The 24,192-nt window shown below is 42.9% G+C and overlaps 1 protein-coding gene across 2 annotated transcripts in view; it reads left to right on the top strand.

The window, feature by feature from the left end:
- The first annotated feature begins 2,275 nt into the window (after positions 1-2,275).
- LOC145394209 (ornithine decarboxylase-like) overlaps positions 2,276-24,192 on the top strand; it is a 96,814-nt gene continuing 74,897 nt past the window's right edge. The window contains exon 1 of one of the 2 annotated variants that reach the window (XM_080268199.1): positions 2,276-2,437. The gene's annotated coding sequence lies outside the window, so the exon portion shown is untranslated. Of the gene's footprint in view, positions 2,438-17,264; positions 17,698-24,192 lie in introns of those variants that run through there. The other variant, XM_080268200.1, reaches the window with a different exon arrangement.

The raw sequence follows: 24,192 nt of genomic DNA on the forward strand, positions 1-24,192 counted from the left end.
AGCCGGATCCTGAGAGGACTCGCCTGACGGACCCCGATGTAGGCCGACGCTGCAGCCCCCTCCTGACGGCGTCCCCGACCACCGGGGACCGCAACCCTTGGGACCTCCAGACTGCCCCCAGGACCCCCGGGCGGGACCTCCCTACACCCAGACGCCGGACATCTTCGTCCTCCGTCAGGCGCCTGAGCAGGAAGTTCAGGCAGCTATTTGGCCCCAGCCCTGAGGACCAGATTCCCGCCCCAGGCCCCGAAAGCGCGGGACCCTTCGCCACCAGCATCCCCGGACGAGAGAGGAAGCCCCTACGCGTGATCCCGTGGCCCCTGAACACAGAGGCCCCTGGCGGAATCCAGCCCCGTCAGTAGTGAGGTTGAGTCACCTCCGCCGCCCTTGTACCTGACCGCCACGACGCCCAGACCCGAAAGGAGCGACAGTGAAAGCACAGTGCCCGTGACATAGTGAAGTAATGGCAGAACAGTGAGTTAACAGTATAAAGGAAGTCAGTGAGAAAAGCATCAGTGACAATATAAAAGAGTGGTGGAATAAGCAAGGTAACAGTGAAACAGTGAACACGGCAAGGCAGCAAAACACGGGTCTATCACAGTGAACACGCTACCAAATAGTAACGCCGCACCACACTAAGATCATACGCAGGCCCCAGTGTTAAAGTAATAATTACCCACAGTGAAATAGTGCTACCAATTCCACCAATATATAGATCCTAGACTTCCTGCAATAATAGTGCATAACCCCTCTGCCCTAAGTGGTATTCACCTTACCCGACCTTGTGCTGAGTAGTACCGGTATCCTGCGCGATACAAACACCCCATATCTAGGCCTAAGAATGATAATTGTCCAGTATACCTGTATTTGTGACATCTACCCATTCCGCTGTAGAATTTAGTAATACGCATGTAAGGTTGTTGCCTTGAGTTTTTGCGTCCTGCCTCTCTCCTCTTTGTCTAGCTCCGGTCTAGAAAGAGAACCCAACTACACACTAGGCGTTAGAGGGACGGGAAGCCGACCCTAAAACACCTAGCATTACATTAATCGGAAGATGATGATGATAACGGAGGGGTGGGGGGATTATGCAGGAAGAGGTCATTTACCACCCTGATAATAATCAGTGGAACACAGAAAAGCTGAAGAAACACGAACTGAATGGGCAAGGTCTTCCTGATGCTTGAAGTGTACATTTACCATCTAACCTAATTCAACAACTTAACTAACCGGACCGATTTGGGGATATATGAGTTTCGGGTCCAAATCAACCCATTGCCTTCTGCATGGCAAAACGACGCTATAAAGTAAAATGTCCAGGTGGATCTCACGCTATAGCATAAATGTCCTACATTGCACACTTTAACAAGACTATGAAAATAGCCAGAAAAACACAAAAAACGAACTTGAGTTATAACGATTGAATTGGTAAGGCCCTTCTGCTTTTAAAGTAAAATATACACTTACCACCGACCCTGTGTAAGTAGTAGATAGACAGACACATATCCTCAACTCGGCGTCCCGAGTACTCCCGACCCTTTGGCTAGCCTTGGGTCCCACTTTGAATATCCCGGGCTTGTATTAGTCCGCGTTGAAAGTAGTTCGTAAGTAACAGCTTTTGATTGAAATTTTCATTATTTAAGCTTTGTGTGACTGCTATGCTACAAGATAATGTAAAGACTGATGCATATGGCTAACAAAATAAAAAGGAAGTAATCAAACGAAGCTGAACAATGTTGCCAGGACCACTGTTTTCACGCCCAACTAGGCTATTTTTTAAAAGTTTGCTGTCAGTCTGTGTTGTTTATATGTGAGTTATTTTAATGTACTGTACTTATCAATGGCGAAGATCAATATATCAGCATTAATAATCTCTCCCTGCTCCTCAGGTTTCCTGAATTACTGCTAGTGATGCCATAGTTTTAATGTTTATCCTCCAAGTACGTGGGTTACCAGGCTAACTATTAAATACGATTGATTGAAATACTTATTGATTTTAAGGTATACAGAGTACATATACAACTAAAGATGGTGGTGGGTCTTGCCACACACCTTTAGCAAATAGTTATTTTCATATAAAAATGTCCAGCCTGTACAGTAATTTTAAATATTTATGCATAGTGAAGTAAAATTGCTTTAGCTTTTGACATTTTAGGTTGTATGCAGGAATTTGCTTTACTCTTGCAAATATTAGTTAGTATCAGCAGAAATGGTATTCCTAATAATGAAAAACTTTGATGTGCGAATACTGAGTGGAATAATTGGCAACACTGTGACTGAAGGGCGAGGGCGAAGGTGGTTCACTTCTCTTTTGGCCAGCACGGAAGGCGGAGTGAGAAATACTCTCGTCCCCTTCATACATGTGCATCGTTCTATGTTCCCAAGGCACTCAACTACCTCCACAATTGATTCATTAAGAAGGCCTCGGTCGTCAGTCCAGGTAAGTTGAAAGATATTTTTTATGTCTCACATTTGGACAATTTAACAGGCTTCGATTGCCGAGAACGGGTCAGAGACCCTAGTCTGCTGGGTTTGGTTATCCTCTGTCGCCTTTAAACAGTAATTTTGATGTTAAATATAAGGAAGCAGGGGTCACCAAAAGAAAATATACCATTTCAGTACATCATTTCTGTACTTGTTAAGGCTGTTGTACAATATTTTTTAATTAGATGAAATCGCGAATTCAGTTTGGAATTCATAATTATTTTATGGTACAAATTGATCTTTTTGTAATGGTATACAGTAAAAAATAAATTGGAAGCTTCTTAATGAATTATTTAAGTTGACTTTAAAGTTTGTCATCACTAGCAAAAATTTGTAGTTTCACAATGTTGATTACATAATGATAGGTGTTTGTGTGGTAACAGTAGGGGAGCCACCTTATACCCCAGTAGTCCAGCAATATTTAACGTTATATTAAAAAGAATGAGTTTTGAAGATGGGAAACATTGGAGTTACGACTTGGCAAAATCAAAGTAATAGGAGTTTGATTTGCACAATACAAAAGGTTAGTGTGCAGGACATTGTGTTCATGTACTGTATTGAACCATTTTTGACTGGGTAATCATGAAAGAAAAATATACTTGATTAATACTATAAAAACTAATTTCCATGGGGAACTATCAAGGTCTGTGTTCTTTCAATAGCATAGGCTGTGGATATTATTATTTGCACTTGTAGTCAATAATTAACTTGCTTCTGCCACGTTGTAGTCGACTTTGATTTATAATCTGGCATCACCCATAGCTGTCGTCATTAATTTTTATTGGTACTACAATATCCTGGGTATATTTGAAAATGACTTTTTGAAGAGATACAAGTATATACGCTCTGATCGGCCATAGTGGATGCACACGGTGGGGAAAGGTATGGCTGAGCCTCAAAAGATGTCACCAAATGCACTGGCAAAGTGACTAAGCTCGATCAGTGGATAATTAACCAGTGGCAGAAGGATGAGGGCCCCATTTTTTCCATTTTTCTTTGCACCGGAAGCATTACGTTCTCCTTTAGTTGTGTACAAAAGCCTTGTATGTACTGTGTGTGTGTGTGTGTGTGTGTGTGTGTGTGTGTGTGTGTTTAGTACTAAATGATAGTATTGTGATACCAACTCTTAACGTATGGAAGTGAAGCTTGGACCTTGTTGGAGGGACAGAAGTCAAGAGAGTAGTGAAAATGAGTTACCATATTTGAGAGGAGCATGTGGAGTGAAAATGAGTTACCATATTTGAGAGGAGCATGTGGAGTCATATGGAAAGACAGACTGACAAATGAGGAAGTGAAGGAGCGTTGTGGTGTGGATGTGGATGTGATAGGAAGTGTTATGAGAAACATACTGAGGTGGCTTGGCCATGTGGGGAGGATGGAGAGTGAGAGACTGATGAGAAGAGTGTATGTGAGTGAGGTGAAGGGGGGAGGGGGAGCCCAAGGATGGGACGGAGTGGAGAGGTATATGAGAGAGGGGGATGTGAGCTGGGAACAGGGCAGTGAAATGGCAGGAGACAGGACATCATGGAGGCAATTTGTTTATGGCCACCCCTTATGGGGTTAAGGCATCTGGCAATAGATAGATAGTGAGTGTGTTTGTGTCTATATATATATATATATATATATATATATATATACATACCGGTATAATATATATCATCATCATCAGCCGTTGAGGTCCACTGCAGGACCAGCCTATCCCTACCGAAGCAGGGACGAATCAGCCAATGTATCTCTACCAAGTGGCTTAGGCTGTCTGGCAGAGACTGTATGTAGGGTGAGAAGTGCTTGTGAGTGTGATTGTAGTGTTCTAGTGGCTTTGGATGTGTGTGTAGTCTGTGAACCAAGTGTAATTGGCCCTCCTTAAGCCGACTGGGTGCAAGTATATTAGTATGCGACACTGGTTCAACCACAGCACCCCTTGTGTCCGCCAAAGTAGCAACTGGCATGGTGAACGCTTCCCAAAGTTTTTACAACTCTGGCGGGAGGCGAACCCACGCTCACCAGCGTACGAAACGCACACTGTACAGTACCTCTGTACCACAGAGGCTCTATTATGTGTATATATATATATATATATATATATATATATATATATATATGTGTGTGTGTGTGTGTGTGTGTGCCAGGCAGGGGAACTACTGTTGCCATGTTCATTGTTCGACAGCTTCAGGAAAAATATACTGTATTGGGAAGAAAAGGGATCTGTATTTTGTTTTTGTTGATTTGGAAAAGGCCTTTGACAGAGACCCTAGAGAGGTGGTGAAGTGGACAATGAGAAAGCTTGGGTTGGAGGAGTGGCTGTTTAGGGTGGTTATGGCCATGTATGTGGGTGCCCGCACCCAGGTAAGAATGAATGGAGATTTGAGTGTTGAGTTTTCTGTGAATGTTGGTGTGCATCAGGGGTCAGTTTTGAGTCCCATGTTGTTTATCATGGTATATGAAGCCCTCTCACGTGACTACAGAAACAGACTCCCGTGGGAGATGTTGTACTGTATGCTGATGATTTGGTATTGATTGCTGAGAATGAAAGGGAGGCGGAGGAAGGATTTAGGAAGTGGAGAGATGGTATGGGGCATAAGGGCTTAAGGGTAAATGCAGGTAAAAGTGATATCTAGGGTTGGTGGTGGGACAATCAAAGAAGAGGGAGAGTGGCCATGTGCAGTTTTCCACGAGGGCATGGGAAGTAATTCCATCTTGTGTGGTGTTTGCGATAAATGAGTGCACAGATGTAGTGGTATTAGAGGTAGACTGAGATAATGTTGATTTTATGTGTGCATCATGTTAGGGAGAGGAGGTGGAGATTGTCAGGCGTGAAAAGATTGAACTTGCTGGTGAGTCTCAAGTGTGTGGAAGAGTTTTGTTATCTGGGAGACATGTTATGTGCTGGAGGTGGGGCTGGAGCTAGCTCTGTGGCTAGGGTGAGAAGTGGTTGGAAGAAGTTCAGGGAGCTGTTGCCTCTCTTGACAGTGAGAGGACTCTCCCTTCCTGCTAAGGGATCTTTGTATGCAGCATGTGTTAGGAGTGTGATGCTGTATGGTAGTGAGACCTGGGTAGTAAAGGAAGAGGATATTCGCAGGCTCAAACGTACAGAAATGACCCTGATTGGGTGGATGTGCAGTGCGCCCCAACTTGCAAGGCCTGGGGGGGCTGGGTTTACGATGGAACAGTTGAAAGGTAGGATGGGACTGGAGTGTATTGGTGTTGTGATGAGGAGAGGTAGGTTGAGATGATTTGGGCATGTGGAGAGAAAGGGGGATGATAATTGGGTGCAGAAGGTGGGAAGTGCTAACCCTTTGAGATTCTTGTGACTATTTCGATCGTCATTTCAAATCCAACTTCAGAGATTCTTATGACGCTTTTCATTGTCATTTTACGAAACTTTTGTAAAATATTCACCATAAATCCCATTTACTGATCATAACAAAGAGGCTCAAGCATGATGTCATGGAATGATTGCTCTATGCGTGGCGGTACTGCACAGCTGATTTGACTCATGGCTTTGTTTCTTTATAACTTTATTCTTGGTGAATATTTTTCTACAGCATGGTATAAAATTTTTTGTTTTTGCCCAACTTCAACTTATCACTTTGACTTTTTATTTTTCTTGTTTTCCTTTTATGAACATATTGTACTGCAATAAATCACAACTATTCAGCTTCAAAATAACACCATAACCAGCATCCAATCATAAAAAGTGTATTTACTCTGACCAATCAAAGAAAAACATCGTTAAGCGAATGTGCGGCCAAGACTAAAATAAAATTGTGCATCTCTTTCCTTTTGCTTTACTGCACAATGAAATGCAACTACAGTATTACCATAATCTATATATTACCATAATCTATATATCATTGTAAAGGTAATTTATTGTATTTTTGCATGGTTTAAACAAAATTTATATATAATATGTACTCGTTATTTTTTGCCGAATATTTTTCTATGGCAAGGTATAAAATTTTTGCTTTTTGCCTAACTTCATCTCGTCATTTTGACATTTTATTTTCGTTGTTCTCTTTTTTTGAACATACTACGATAAAGTACAACTATTCAGCTTTAAAATGACACTAAAACCAACATTCTATCATGAAAAGTGTAATTACACAGAGTGATCAAAGTAAAATATCGGTGTGCGAAGATGTGGGTTAGCGTGAGTGGCTGACTCTAGCACAGACATAATCTGCCCTGCCCAGAAACCTGATGGGGTTAATATTGGGGGTGGGGTTGCGCGGGGTAGATCGAGACAGACGTGAGACGAGGTCATTGTGACCTCAGAGTTAAGGGGACTGAACAGGGAGGCTGCCATAGATCGTGCAGCATGGAGAGCCGCCATTAGGTGACCATGGTTGATGCATGCAAGCATGTTGGAGCCTTCAAAAACGATATGATATCGAGAGAGAGAGAAGTAGATATATATATATATATATATATATATATATATATATTTATATACATTATACAGTACATACAGAGTACATATATTTATATTTATAATCTAATACCCATGTCAGCAATTAATTTCAGAGGTAGTAATTAAGTGAATCACATTTTGGAATTAGTGAAGCCTGCTATTCATTTTCGTGTTACTATCGATATAATAGCTTCACAATGAAAAATTCATCTCGCACCGAAACTTTCACTCACTAGAGGAGATTTCTTCATTTATTTTATGTTTCAATACACTGGTTCATAACTCAGGCAACTTCATAACTACCCTGCACTGTGCTACAGCTGCCTTCCATCAGTCACCTTCACCCTGTGTTATGCTACATTATCACTCCAGACTTTATTTATCAGTCACATGCAAAACCAAGTCACTCCATTCTGTATTAGTAGTGTCATCACCATGTTAACAGTAAAAGCATTCTGCTTCAGTAACTCATCACTACAGCATTTTCCCCTATTTTTCACTACAGCCAACCAGTAGGCTTGCATCCTTCACTCCACCAGTCTACTTAGCACTGCGAGTCCATATTATACAATTAATGGTCCAATTATCACAGCTTTTCAAACTACACTGCCTAGTCTCCCTCTCACTCACAGTACTTCAGTCCACCTTCTACTCTACATTACACAAATACCACTTACCATAAACAATAATGTCCCCTCCAGTTCTACCACACTTCACCGATCCACTAAACCTTGCATTCCATGAATACCCAATTCCTCCCTCCCCTTCACATTTCACAAATCCCTTCCTCCCCCCTCCTTCCTCCAACCTTGTGCTTAAACACACACACACGTGCACGCACGCATGCACACACACACACACACACACACACACACACACACACGTGCACGCACGCATGTACACACGCATGCACACACACACACACACACACACACACACACACACACACACACATGCATACACACACACAAAATTACAAGGATGAGGTACAGACTACATATGGTTAAATGATGAAAGTAAAGAATGATTTTGATACAAAGATAGAAGAAAAAGCAGAAGAAATGAAGTAAAAGAAATTATTAAGAATAACCCAAAACTAGTAAGGGAAGCTGTAGAGATTAACAAATCTATAGTAATTAGTGACATAGGTGAAGAAGAAGAGAATCTCACGGAACAAAAAAGGGATGGAAAATACTGCAGCAAGTATCGGAGGATATCTGTGATAAAGATATAGAACATAAAAGGCTAGGGAAAAATGAGGGAAGTAAGTCAAGGCCTCTGAAAGTAACATTCCAGAGTGCAAACACTGTGGAGGAAGTATTAAAAAATGCCAACAAACTCATGGAAAAAGAGGAATTCAAAAAAGTGTGGAGTATGTATCAGTAGTCTGGAATCCTCATATCAAGAAACATAGATAAGATTGAAAAGGTTCAAAGGGCCTGTACAAGAAGGGTACCAAGCTTAAGGGATCTAAGGTACGAAGAAAGACTAGAAAAATTGAGTCTCCCAATGCTACAGGAGAGAAAGAAGAGACATGATTTTGCCATATAAATGTGTCTCAGGGAAAGATAAAATAGACATAAATGAGTTTATAACCTATGGGGAAGCATCAGCAAGAGGACACTGCAAAAAACTGCATAAAGAGAGAGGTGATAAAGATGTAAGGAAATTCAGATTCCCAAATAGGGCAGTTGATCAGTGGAATGCACTACCGAATGAAATAATGTGTGCCAATACAATTCATAAATTTAAGGATATATACCAGTATGATAAAAGTTATTTAATACACAGGACAGTACGAACATGACTAATTCGTGTTAGATACAAGTAGGTAAGAACACACACATACACATCTATCTATCTGTCTATCTATCTATATATGTAAATCTATGCCATATATATATATATATATATATTATATATATGTTCACCATCAACTTTGTCTCTCCTCTCCTTTCACTGATCCACCTGGTGAACAAGCCTTCATCTTTTCTGTCCTAAACGACCTAGGGCAGCTTGTACAGCACCCTACCCGTATGCCTGACCGCCTTGGAGAGAGCTCCAACATACTTGACCTCTTCCTTACAAGTAATCCTTCTGCTTAGCACTGTTAATCTTTTCTCTCCATTGGGCTCCTCCGATCATAACCTTGTTACCTTAACCTGTCCTATCACTCCGGTACAGCCCGTGGACCCTCCAAAGAGACGTCGTCTGTGGCACTTTGGAGCTGCGGATTGGGAGGCCCTCAGGCAGTACTTCTTTGATTTTCCCCGGAATGATTATTACTTCCATGGCCGGGAGCCATCTGAGTGTGCCTTGCGCATTACGGAGGCTATTCTCTCGGGTATGGAAGCATATATTCATTCCTTTCTCATATCCATTGACTAATGCAAGAAAGCCTTGGATTAATCACGCTTGTTCTAATGCTATCCGCAACAAGGAGAGAGCCTGTAAAAGGTACCGGAGCCAACCCACCCCTGAATCACATCCTTTTTATGTTTTTGCCCAGAATCGTGCTAAGTCTCTTCTTTGCTCTGCTAAAAATAATTTCATCCATGCTAAATGCTCTCAACTCGCCAACTCAAATTCTTCCCGCTCCTTCTGGCACATTGCCAAAAACCTTTCTAACAACTTTACCTCATCATCTTTTCCTCCTCTTTTCTATTCTGATGGCTCTGTAGCTATTTTTTCAGCTGATAAAGCAGATCTGTTTGCTCAGACTTTCTCCTGCAATTCCATCTTAGACGATTCCGGTGCTGTTCCTCCATCACTTCCCCCCTCTGACTTCCTCATGACTGACATTAAAATTTCTTCATCGGATGTATTTACTGCCATCGCTGGCATCAATACTAACAAGGCATATGGGCCTGATAGAGTCCCTCCTGTTGTCCTCAAGAACTGTGCTTCTGTGCTTACACCCTGCCTAGGTGAGCTCTTTCGCCTTTGTCTTTCAACTTGTACCTTTCCTTCTTGCTGGAAGTTTGCTTCATTCAGCCAGTACCAAAGAAGGGTGACCATTCCCAACCCTTTAACTATCGTCCAATTGCTTTAACATCCTGTGTCTCAAAAGTTTTCGAGTCTATTCTTAACAGAAAATTTTTTAAGCATCTTTCCTATCACAACATTCTTTCTGATCGTCAGTATGGGTTCCGTCAGGGATGCTCCACTGTCGATATTCTCACCTAATTTTCAGACTCCTGGTCATCCTCCTTTCAGGACTTTGGCAAAAGCTTTGCCATTGCACTTGACATCTCAAAGGCTTTTGATCGAGTCTAGCATAAATCTTTAATTTCCAAATTGCCCTCTCACGGTTTCTACCCTTCTGTCTGTGCCTTCATCTCTAGCTTCCTTTCTGGTCATTCTATAGCTGCTGTTGTAGACAGCCATCGTTCTTCTCCTAGATCTATCAACAGTGGTGTTCCTCAGGACTCTGTCCTATCACCAACTCTCTTTCTTTTATTCATCAATGATCTTCAAATCTGTACATCTAATCCTATCTACTCATACTTTGATGATTCCACCCTTCACCTTTCCATCCGGTTCCCGCAACGTCCATCTCGGCAGTTACTTCAACAAACGGGATAAGGCTATGGCACACCTAATGTCTGACCTGGCTTGTATCTCTGTCTGGGATAAAAATAATCTTGTTGTTTTTAATGCATCAAAGACTCAGTTTTTACATCTATCAGCCCGTCAAAATCTTCCATAGGAGTACCCACTAATGTTTAATAATATTCAGCTCAATCCTGCATCATCCTTGAACATGCTTGGGGTTTCATTCACACGGGACTTGGAAAGATCATATTGCATCTCTTGTAAAATCTGCTTCCAAGAGATTAGGTGTGGTAAGCTGACTCCGTGCCTTCTTTACCCCTGCACAGTTGGTGACTTTATACAAGGGTATTATTCGCCCTTGTTTTGAGTACAACTCTCATGTGTGGAGAGGCTCCCCACATACAGATCTTCTCAATGAGGTGGAGTCAGAGGCTGTTCATCTCATCAACTCTCCTCCTCTTACTGGCTCCCTTCAACCTCTGTCTCTTCGCCGTACTGTTGCCTCTTTATCTCTTTTCTATCGCTACTTCAATGGTCACTGCTTCTCTGAACTGTCTGCTTGCATCCCTCCACCTCTACGACGGGCGCATATCACCTGTCTAGCAACAAACTCTCATCTCTTTTCTGTCGAACTCTCTAATGCAAGAGTTAACCGTTACTCCCAGTCTTTCATTTATGCAACAGGTCAACTCTGGAACTCTCTCCCTCTGTCTGTATTTCCCACTTCTTATGATCTCCAGTCTTGCAGACACAGTGTGTCCAGGCATCTTAAATTGAATAAAAGAGGTACAAGGTAGGGTAGTGGATGTTGGAGTGGCCCTGGTGAGAGAGGATAGTGTTTGGAAACTCCCTGTACTGTTGTTTGCAGATGATACTGTGTTGTTGAATGAAGACGAAGGGGAGCTGCAAGGCTTGGTGGATGAGTTTGGTAGAGTGTGTAAGAAACGGAATCTAAAGGTGAATGTAGGGAAGAGTAAAGTGATGGTCTTTGAGAGAGGTGAAGTCATTGAATGTACAGCGAGGTTGGATGGTGAGGAATTGGAAAATGTGAGTACGTTTAAGTACTTGGGTAGTGTGATGAGTAAGGATGGAGGTTTGGAGGGTGAAGTGCTTGAAAGGGTACAGCAGGGAAGAAAGGTTGCTGGTTCTTTGAAAGCAGTGATAAGAAACAGGGAAGTGAGCATGGAAGTGAAAAAGTTACTACATGACAGTATTGTGATACCAACTCTAACGTACGGAAGTGAAGCTTGGACGTTGTTGGAAGGACACAAGTCAAGAGTGAGAGCCATGGAAATGAGTTATTTAAGAGGAGCCTGTGGAGTCACATGGAGAGACAGGCTGACGAATGAGGATATAAAGGAGCTTTGTGGTGTTGATGTGGATGTGATAGGAAGCGTTATGAGGAACGCACTGAGGTGGTTTGGGCATGTGGAGAGGATGGAGGGTGAAAGACTGACGAAGAGAGTGTATGTGAGTGAGGTGGAGGGGGAAAGAGGGAGGGGGAGGCCGAGGATGAGATGGAGAGATGGGGTGGAGAGGTATATGAGAGAGGGGGGTGTGAGTTGGGAGCAGGGGAGTGAAATGGCGGGGGACAGGGCGACTTGGAGGCAATTTGTTTGTGGCCACCCCAAACGGGATTGAGGCGTCTGGCAATAGATAGATAGATAGATAGATCTTGAATTTGACTCCTCTTTGTATTGTTTTTGTTTTTTTCTTGGAAGGAGCATTCATTCAGGCCTAGCCTTTGGTTCCTTCTTCCTTTCATTAAAAAAAGTATATATATACAGTATATATAGAGTGAGTGGAAAGTACAGCGCTGTCGGCTAAGACCAGGCACTCGTATACAGCATGTATATAGTGTGTGTGTGTGTGTATATACAATATATATATATATATAAGAGATGATTGAAGCCGGAGTCATCTCCCTCTCCATCAGCCCCTGGTCCTCCCCCGTCGACCTCGTGAAGAAAACAGATGGCACGATGCGGTTCTGCGTCGATTACCGCTGGTTTAAGGACGTAACCACCAAGGATGCTACTCTACTCCTGGGCATAAACGACTCCCTAGATTCCCTGTACGGCGCCTCCTTGTTCTTGACCCTTGACCTCAGGGTATTGGCAGGTCCCAGTGGGACCAGATGACAGAGGCAAAACCACTTTCTCGACCAGCAACGGGAAACATGAATTTAATGTTTTACCCTTGGGCCTCTGTAATGCCCCCACCACCTGTCTCAAGACTAATGGAATCTGTCCTCAGTGGCCTCACCTGGGAGATCTGTCTAGCTTACTTGGATGACGTCATTGTTTTCAGCAAGACCTGGGCCGACCACCTTGAGCGCCTCCGCCAGGTTTTCACCAGAATCCGACAGGCAGGCCTCAAACTCCGGCCCTCCAAGTGCGTCCTGGCCGCCAGAACTGTCTCATTCCTGGGAGATGTCATCTCCCAGGCTGGCATATCTCCTGACCCAGACAAGCTCCGCACCATCGCGGACATACCACCACCACAAGACGTTCATGGAATTCAAGCCTTCCTCAGCCTAATGTCCTATTACCGCCATTTTGTGAAGGGGTTTGCTCACATTGCCAAGCCACTCCACGACCTGCCCCGTAAGGCAGAACCTTTGATCTGGAGGGATGAGAGATAAGCTGCCTTCCAACAACTTAAGAATAAGCTCATTTCCGCCCCAGTCGTGGCCTTTCCTGACTATGCCCTCCCATTCTGGCTCTACACTGATGTTTCCCTAATCGCGATCGGCGCTGTGCTGGCACAAGTCCAAGAGGGCTGCGAGCACATCATCACCTGCACCAGCTGTACCCTCAATCAGGCGGAAAAGAATTATGCCGCCACCAAGAGGGAGTGCCTGGGCATCATCTGGACACTCAAACACTTCCGGGCATACCTACTGGGGACTCAAGTTACTATCATCACTGAACACCAGTCCCTCCAATGGCTGCGGCAGTCTGACACCCACAATGCCCAGCCCATCCGATGGCACAAAATCCTGGAGGAGTGCAACTATGAAATCTTGTACCACCCCGGCAAAGTCCACACCAATGTGGATGCTCTCTCCCGGCTCCCCATCAGTGCCACCCAGCTGGAACCCAACCTCCTCCAGCAGTGGCATTGTAAGGAATGACCCCACTGGATCCCCCATTACCTCTTCAAGAAGCTGTATCAACAGGGTGACCATTTGCTCACTCTGTTTGGGCATGTCATCCTAGCCCCTGACACCGCCCTCGACAGCTGCATATTTACAACGGCATTCACCTGGGCACGAAAAAACTCCTGCAGGTCTTTAACAACACCTACTGGGCGCACAATCTCTCCATCCTAGCCAAGGAGATTATCCAATCTTGCCGAGTGTGCGCCCTCAGTAAGGACATCAACTGTACCGCCGGCCCATCAGGACATATTATCGCCCACAAACCTTGACAGTTATTGGCGATCGACATAGTGGGACCTCTACTCCCGAAATCAGGCTGTCGGTACGTGATCACGTTGATTGATATGTATTCCAAATTCGTCATAGCCTGACCAACGAAAGAACACCATGCTGTCGCAGTAGCTGACGCCCTGATTCGGCACGTAATTCCATACTTCGATATCCCACAGGCAATCCACTCCGATAACGCACAGGAGTTCACCAGCAAAATCTGGGAGGAGCTGGCCCACATATTTGGCAATGACATCTCGCACTCGTCCCCTTACTGGCCCCAAGGAAATGCCATATGCGAACTAAGCCATCGTACGTTAATGAATCAACTCTGCACCCAGATAGAAGCCACCAAAGACGACGACTGGCCCGCCTATGTAAAAATTGTGCAATGGGGCATCAACTCCTGCCCCTGAGAGGACGGAATTTCGCTGTACGAGCGAGTGTTTGGAGAAACACCCCTCTTCCTGCCCCTTCAGCAGCACTCACAACCCCCTACTTCTACTCCCACATTGTACCACTACACCATCTCAAACGACGGCTAACCCACCTTCAAAACAACCTGGACTTCCGCCCCGACACAGCCTCCAATCCCTACAAGCCAGGTGACACATGATAGCACAGCTCCCCACCCCCCACAAGCTCGCGCCGCGCTTCACGGGGCCCCATACAATCATCTGCATCCCTAACCCCTACCAGGTGACAGTTGAATACCACGGCACTTCCCGCACTCTCAGATGTGGCTGAACACGATGTGAGAACAACAGACCAACGTGGACTGATGCTGTTGTTTGTCGGGTCGGCGGGAACATGCCGCGAGCAGCCAGAGACACCTGGCGGGATGGCGCGCAAACTTGCTAGGAGGTGCCAATACAATTCTTTATTTTTTTATTTTTTTAATAATAATAATTTAAATAACTCCCAGCGGAAAAAAAAAACGTCGATAATGAGGGAGTACTGTATTATTATAGTAATTTCAATGGCATATGGCATTACTATACCTCACAATTCGACACGAGTAAAAATAATCCACGAGTATCACAAGCACGGGAACCAACAAAAGACAGGTGTAAGACCGAGTTCGGAATGACTCAGCACTCTGAAAGTCCCCTCACTGAGGGACTTTCAGTGGCTGGATAGTGATTAGCGAATCCCACGGTAGCGGCAGTTTCCGTATCTGGATGAGTCACTGAAGAATTCTGGTTGTATCTTCACTACAGAATTTAAGTAAATCCAAGCCCAGGACCTCTTTGGACCAGCCTTGACCAGTCTGATTTGTGTGAAACTGTCTCGCTGGAATAATCACGGGATTATTCAAAACCGGTCTGAGAGCCTTATGAAAATCCGGCATAATTGAATGGTCAGCTCTTGCCGTTTTTAATGTTATAGTGTATTTGTGAGTTCAGAGTAAAAGAGGACAGAAGGAATAAAGTTATGATTACGATGCAGTGTACCCAACCTTTAAAATAGGGTGATTGAAAGTCAGAAGAAACAAAAATAAGGTCTTAAAATAGTCCATAATATGCCGGGTATAGTCACCGAGGTCATCACAACACCCCCATACGGAGCCTATGGAGGGGCAGACACAGCGCAGCCCGACTCCGGGCGACAGGGACGCAAGTCTGCCGGGGCCACGTGCCCCTATGACCCGGAACTCGCCTGTCGCCACCACAGCAGGAAACGGAGACTACCTTGTGGGTGAGCTGACCCTCAACAGGATTGGGATGCAGCTACTTCCCTAGCTCCAAGCAGCACCCCAGCAACAGCTGGTACCTGGGCCCTGTGTGAGAAGGCCTGTAGCCGCTCCCCCTTAAGAGCCACGGCCTGTAGCCGGGTTTAGGCGATGGCTGGTAGCCGTGTCCTTAAAAGCCACAGCCTGTAGCCTGGCCCCACGGTAGGAGATAGCTGATAGCCGATCCTCCGTCAGGTGCTGCTATACCCCTACAGGGGGCAGTAGGTGAAAGAAGCACGGTGGGCGTTCTTTCCCCGATGAGCACAGTGGGCGTCGTCGCGGTCCTACTGGGGACTGGGGCTACATAAGGCCCACCCCGAGCATGGTGAGTGCTAGTCTGTTAGAGGGTAATGCTGCAGGAAGACGTACCTCCCATGGATTCCGTTGAAGGGAAGGGGGGCCCGTGATGGTTGGGGACGTATGCCCGTCTTGCTCTGGCTCTCGCCATGCCTGGCGTGCCTCCCTGTGGTCTCCCCTTGGTATTTCATATAACAAAGGTGGCTCTTCCCCGCCCTCCAAACCCTCCAGTGAAAGCTGGCAGGAAAAAGTCAGAAAGAACACCACACAGTAAAGAAAAACTGGCGTGGACATTTTATAGGAAAGTGTGAAAGGAGAAAAAGAGATGATCATAGTGTAACTTGAAAAGGAGAAAGAATGAATTAGTATTGGTTATTAGATTTTTTTTTTTTCTATACCCACCCCTTATTTGTCATATTGTTTATCTAGCATATGCTTGAAACTCTCGTTGGAAAAGGCAGCAACTACTTTACTAGGTACCTTATTCCATTCGTCTACTGCTCTATTACCAAACCAATTTCTACCTATTTCCTTACCGAAATGGAATTTTTGTTGTCTGGAACCATTACTTGTAGTTCTATCCTGTATGCTTTCTTGAAATACATTGCTAATATCTCCCTTATTTATACCCGTCATCCACTTAAACTCCTCAATTAAGTCTCCCCTTACTCTGTGCCTCTCTAGTGAGATAAAATACCCCCCCCCCAAAAAAAAAAAAAAAAAAAAAAAAGGATGCAGGACGCCAGTTCAAGTAAGAAGTTAAAGATAGCAGATGGGAATAAGAAGATATGCAACAAAAAACGAAGGAAAGAGAACTGAGACAAATTAGAGAGAGGAGAGAGAGAGAATATTCAGATTCTAAGCCAAATAAAATTGTAAGGAGGAAGCAAGCAAAAGTACATGTCACCGGAAGATATGTCCGGTTTGGCAGAAATTGAAAATGTTGAAATAATGTAAATCGGAACGCCTGCGTCTAAGATTGTTAGAGATTGTGTAATAAAGCAGAGTTAACCAGTACGTCTGACCGGTTCGTTCCGCCTCAGCTCGAAGCCGTGGTTGTAGTTTCCCCATCCCGGTGTGAGGTGGACTGCGTTGCGCCACCGCTATTGATTCTCCTGCATCTGTGGACCAACTAGCATATTACTTATTAGTTTTGTTTGCATATATGCCTGTACTGTATATTGAGATTGTCTCGTTTTGCAGTCTAAAATATCACAACCTTTATAACAGGAGACTAATGAGGAGTTCCGTTTGTGTATCATGAAAGAAAAGTGGATATTGCACTGTTTGGCATCACTCGTGCACTTGTTTCCACAGGCCTGTTCACTCGCATCACCTCCCCGTCCGAGCCAGTGTTAACAAGTGGAGTATCTTGTGCTTCCTGTTTCCAAGTCGTGTTGGAAGATAATTCCTTGTTTCTAACATAGTCCCACAAGCCTGGTGGCCCCGGGTACGTGTGGAACGGGCTCACCCCCCCGTGTGTGCTGTGGGGGGTACCCTTTTCCACACTGGAGAGGCTCAAGTCAATCTGTTCATAAGTCTGTCGTGCAGCAAGATTTGTGAACTTTACTGAGTACTGGCAGTATTGTAGTCTGAACCAGAGAGAAAAGATCTTACAGCTCAGGATACACACCAGTATTTCTAATTTGTGCCCGATCACCAGTATAGATCCAGCCATGGAACCGAAGGGGCACCGTTGTTCAGCAATTTACTGACAATTATTGGGAAAACACGCATACCCTGTATGGCGTGTTCCTGATATATGGGAGGATAAAGACAAGGTTGTAGGTGAGTATCTTAACCAAAGTAACATGAAAGTGCCGTAAGTAGCTCCGATCCGACAAATTATACACAATACACAATGTTATTGTTTTATGTCCGGCCAATTTAAAATGAGTTGTTTCTGTTATAAGCAATCCTAAGTTATATTGCCAATTTCTCTCTCTCGTTTTCCTGCTGCCGTGCGGTCACAGCCGATCGCAATCTGCAGTTGCCTGGGACGTGCCGCTGCTGCGGCACGAAAATGTGGCTCATTAGACACGGCATCATAATAATGAATACCGTAAGCATTGGTTCAAGTAATGACGTTAGAGCCCGATGAATCTAGTTATGTATTATTTAACTTATTTATGCTACATCCTGGCGAATTTATTAAAGACCGACTGATTGAATTACTGATGGATGTATGCAGTCTTGAAATTCCAAATGTGAATAAAAGCATCTCACTGTCCGAGAAATGTAACGAACGTCATCGTAGTTATGATTTTGCACTTTTATGTAATGATTTATTTCATTAATGGTACCCCCAAAAATGTTCAGAGAACTAAACCTTTGATTTAACTTGTACATTGGGGGGATGGACTGTATTTCTCTTGTCTCCAAAATGACTTCTTCGTAAGAAATTACGAGTACTGCCCAGAACTCTGCCAGTTGCTCCACATAGGATATACTTTCCTTTCCAGAATTTAAAAAGCAGATCTGACTTCCTTAGATAGCTGCTATTACTGTACAGCGATTGTTTGGGATACTTCCCGGTTCGCTGGGTTGCCGAAATCGTCAGTCAGTAAATTCGACATAATAGTAATAATAATAATAAATGCCTTCGAATTCCATTTCAAGGCGGAGATTGACCCACTTTCATCCACCACCTTTAGGTACAAGATTTTAAATGATTACAGAACTGTTTTAAGTAATTTCAGCATACTGCATATGTATGAACATTGGCGAATTAGTTGCTGGGGTGCTAGAACCACATTTTCTACCACCCCAGGATAATACACCAGCAAACCACCACCCTGGAATATTATACTGGGCACAGTAACACCCTAGAATATTACACTTTCACCTTAACTGTTTGCACTCCAGCACACTACCACCCAAGGATTTTACACTCCAGCACACTACAACCATAAGATAATACACTTCAGCACACCACAACCATAGGATATTACACTCCAGCACACTACCATCCTAAGATATTCAGTATTAATCAGCAACTTCTGTATTTATAAACCAGGCTAAGCTTTGGTTCTCTGTAAAATTGTTTGTGATACATTTGCCTTCAGCTTATGCAGCGACCAGTCACTTTGCAAGATAACAACATTGAATGTTGAAAAGAGAATAAGAAAATTGTTACTATATTTTTTTTTTTTTTTTTTTTTTTTTAAATCATGGCAAAGATGCACTTGACAGATTGGTGATTATTGGATGAATGCAACATTACTTCACAATCTAGCATTATTAAATGACAATTGATATCTGAGGGGGAAATTTAGGTTAGTTAATGTTTTTTGGACATGCTGCATTCAGCTAGTCATCATCAACCTGTCAAGTGCATCTTTGCCTCAATAAAAAAAAACGAAATATAGGTAAATCACAGCGATTTACTGTAAAAATCAGGTAAGATCTCCTACAGATAGGTTGTAACCTCAGGACATTACCATTCTTGGATATTACTCTTGAGGAGGCACTGCCACCCTAATATAATACTTCAGACATTATCACTCTAAAGTATTACCCTTGAGGACATGATCACTCTAGGATGTCACTCGAAGACATTATCACCAATGTGTATTACACTGGACACTGGAAATCTTTAAACAATATCTCCTCTGGATATTACTCTGGAGGAGACTTATCACCTTATGATATTAATCTGGAGGACACTTATCACCCTACGATATAGCTGTGGAGGACGCTATTGTCTTATGATATTACTCTTGAATATATCACCCTATGATATTACTTTGGAAGACACTATCACCCAAGGATATTACTCCAGAGTACAGTACCAACCTAAGATATTATTCAGGAGGACACAGTGAAGATATTGCTCTGGAGGACTCATCCTGTGTTATTACTTTTGACACTATCACTGTAGGATCATTCTTAGCATTATTACCCTGCTAGTAAGAGATTACTCTGGAGGACACTTGCACTAGGAAATTACTCCATACATTATCACCCTAGGAGATTACCTTGGAGGACACACCATTGGATATTACTCAACACTTTCGACCTGTTACTCTGGAGAATACTCTTGAGGACAGTCACCCTTGGATGTTACTCTGGAGAACACTATCACCCTAGTATATTATTCTTGACATTGTCGCGTGTGGATATTACTTTGGAGGACAGTCACCATAGAGTGTTACTATCGAGACTATCGCCTTTATTACTGTGGAGGACAATCAGCCTGGGATATTTTGCTTGACACTTTCACCCTACAATATTACTCATCAGGTCTCTCTTCATCATTCATTCATTCATTCATTGCCAGATGCCATGTATCCCAAATGGGGTGGCCAAGGCTTAGAGTTAATTGTTTTACAGGGAGGGGCACTAATCCTCCACCAACCCCACTTGACACGTAGGGAGACGGTCTCTCTTGCCGTGGGATATTTCTATTGGAAGACAATGTCATGCAAGAATGTGTAATAGTCTTGACACGCATCATATTAGGATATTACTCTTGCTCTCCAGTTATAACCCCCCCCCTCTCTCTCTCTCTCTCTACTCTGAATTATTCTAATCTCTGATCCTTCTGATTCTCTCTCTCTCTCTCTCTCTTGATCTCTAGGGTATTTATATCTCTATCTGATCTCTAATCTCTCTGATTTCTCTCTCTCTACAGTACTGTATATATATCTCTTTCTGATCTCTAATCTCTTTAAACTCTCTCTCTGCAGTATATATATTTATCTGATCTCTAATCTCTTTAATCTGTCTCTCTCTCTCTGTCTCTGTCTGTCTGTCTGTCTGTCTGTCTGTCTCTCTCTCAGTATTATATATATCTGTGATCTCTAATCTCTCTAAATCTCTCTCTCTCTCTTTCATGTCCATATAATTTATCAGTTATACTTGGCACATATTTTTCTTTCTTCCCCCCCCCCTCCCCCGTTTCTTCATACATGTCCTTAGCACATGCTGTTTTCAGCCTTCTTCAGTTAAACCACAGTATTCTTCACTTTGCTAAAGTCTCATTTTGTGGCAGTATATTCCATCTGTGCATATGACCAAAACCAGTCATATTTACTACCTCTGTGTCATCATTTCTATTCTTCAGTCTTTCAGAATATTATTTTCTTTTGCTCCTTTGCTCGAGGTTCATGTGTTATATATACAGTATATATTTTTTATGCATCTCTTTCAAAAATTGTTTCATTTTATTATTAATTTGCACTTTTTTAGAAAATAGATATTGTGCTGTATTTCCAGCTGTTGTCAACAGCACTATAGTCAAGTGTGAGGAAGGCACCAGCGAACCACATTGCATAGTCATGTATTTGTAATCACAAATCCATACATTTTTACACACACACACACACACACACACACACACACACACACACACACACACACACACACGTAATTGCCCGATGTGTGTTGAAAAGGAAACCAGCCAGTTGTGATTACGTGAATGAATATGTGAGTGGTGGTCCCGTTGGTTATTTGTAAAAAAAAAAAAAAAGTTTCAGTCATAAAAGGAGTACAAGACACAGTGGAAGAATAACGTTTCCGTATAGTTGCATCATGGCGAAAGGGATAGTTCATTGTTTACATCTGGTGGCGGTGAATTTGTGGGCTTCTCTGATGAAGATATGGGTAAAGGAAGAATTAAACTGAACCAAACAAGAGTAGTGGGAGTGGAGAAACTGGCAGAGAGGAATGTCTGTCTATCTCTATCTATCTATAGCCCGACGCCCTAATCCCGCAAAGGGTGGCCACAGACAAAACGCCTCCAAGTCACTCTGTCACCCACCATTTGACTACCCTCCCTCCCTCCCTCATATACCTCTCAATTCCATCCCTCCACCTCATCCTCGGTCTACCCCTCCCTCTCCCTCCCTCCACCTCACTTACATACACCCTCTTAGTCAGTCTTTCATTCTCCATTCTCTCCACATGTCCAAACCACCTCAGTGTATTTCTCCTAATCTTTTCAACCACATCCACATCTACCTCACAACGTTCCTTCACTTCTTCATTCGTCAACCTGTCCCTCCACGTCACTCCACATGCTCCTCTCAAGTAACTCATTTCCACTGCTCTCACTCTTGACTTGTTCCCATCTTGCAAGGTCCACGCCTCGCTTCCATACATCAGGGTAGGGATCACAATGTCCAGGCATTAAAACAAGGTATGGTCAATTAATATTGAGTTGCAGGAACAGACCTTAGAACAGGAGAAAAAGATGAAAGTAGTGTGGAGCAAGTTGGAAAGCGTGTGCACACGCAGTGCTGAACAAGAAAGAAAAGTTACAGAATTAAAAGTGAGTAATGAATCAGCCTTAAAGAAATAAAACAGCCCGAGGGAAAATATGAGGTTGGAAAAAGAAAGGGACAGGATGAAAATTAAACTAGATGAGCATGAATCAAAATCAAGGATGCAAGATGAACACATTAAGGAAGTCAAGGAGCAACACAAGGTTGGAAGAAAATTCAAGAGGAAGGAAATATAAATTTGAAAGAGATTATAGAACAACAAAGCAAGGAAAAGGTGGAGAAGGAAGTGGTTAGGGTACTAAGAAGTAGAGAATCTTTGGTCAGGGATGTAGCAGACAAGAAAAAATGTGTGATAATTTCAGGAGTAAAAGATCAGAAAGGGAAAGAGAAGAACTGAGTGAGGTTAAAGAGATAGTATCAGTAGTTATGGAGGGTCACAATGAAGCTCAGGAAGATATTGAAAAAGTGTTTAGGCTAGGAAAGTACAAGGAAGGAGGGGCGAGGCGAGGTCACTTAAAGTAAAGTTTAAGTCTCAGGTAATGGTAAATGAAATCATCAATAGAACATGGAGATTGTCAGACAAAGAGGGGTTCAAATATGTCCGGATAAGGAGAGATGCTAATGAGAAAGAAATAGCTAAAATAAAGGAGCTAGTAAAGGAAGCAAAGGGAAAAAACGAATAGAGAACGAAGGAAGAGAAAACAGTGTTCTATTGGAGAGTTATGGATCAGAAATTGAGGAAGTGGTATTGACGGAGGGAAGAGGGAATAAAAAACAATGAAAAAAGTTTGATAGTGGCATATACTAATGTTGATGGTAAATATTGGCAAGGTTAGAAATCAACAATTTCTTGAGGGTACATGAACCAGATATTATGTGCTTTGTAGAGACAAGGTTAGGAGAGGATATTGATATCCATATGGGAGATGGTAAATACAAGCTGTGGAAAAGAGAGAGAAAAGAACAAATGGGAGGAGTGATGATAGCAGTGAAGAATAACATAAATGTGGATACTGTGGAACTGGGAGAGGGTAGGGCTGAAGTGATAAATATGAAATTAGAAACTGGAGAGAATAGCAAGAGAGCTATGGCAGTAGTATAAGTTCCCCCTAAGACAAGGGCATGGAATGATGATGAATACCAGATGTTGTTGTCAGACATGGTTAGATATCTACAGAAAGTAATTGAGAAAAGTAACAACATAATTCTGATGGGTGCTTTTAATTGTAAAGAGGTGAACTGGGAGGAATGGGACTCAGGAGGCAGTGAAGATTCATGGGGCACTATATTGTTAAATATAGCATTGAAGAATGTAATGACCCAGATGGTCAAAGGAGAGACAAGATTCAGAGGTGATGACACACCAGAAAGACTAGATTTACTGCTAACCAAAGAACCTGGCATAACTGAATATGAAATATCTGTGTCCTATAGGAAAAAGTGATCATGTGGTCACTGAGTTCCAGATGATAAAAGGGAACCTGGTGCCAAGAGATGAGCTTTATAGGCAGGGAAATTACGACTTTGGGAAAGCAAACTTTACAGGATTGAGGAAATTTTTTGAAAATGCGGATTGGAGAAAACTCGGAAAAACCAAAAAGGTGCAGAGGAAGTGGGATATCTTTCTAGACCTCAATACTGTAATTTGGGGGTGGAAAAATATGTGCCAAGAGTAAGTGGGAAAGAAAACAGGAAAAACTATTGGCTTAACATAAGGTTTATGATAGCAAAATAAGAGAGGGACATTGCATGAAACAACTGGAGAGAGGTAATTATAGAACAAAGGAAGAATATAGAAGAACTAGAAATTAATATACAAGAATACATAGAGAGGAAGAAAGGAACCTTGAAAAAGTATAGTTGACAAATGTAAGGAAGAACCCAAATTGTTTTATAGATTTATCAATGGCAAATTGAAATAAAAGGAAGGAATCACCAAACTGAAAGTTGAAGGAGAGGTCTATAAATGTACAGCAATGCAAGCTGCAATGATGAACAAATGTTTCTAGTAGGTTTTCACTAAAAAAAGGGATTTTGTGGAGGGGGAGAGAATGACTAG

The sequence above is a fragment of the Coenobita brevimanus genome, chromosome 26, assembly GCF_032717465.1.
Source record: "Coenobita brevimanus isolate Jiangsu-jjx chromosome 26, ASM3271746v2, whole genome shotgun sequence".
Taxonomy (NCBI): Eukaryota; Metazoa; Arthropoda; class Malacostraca; order Decapoda; family Coenobitidae; genus Coenobita; species Coenobita brevimanus.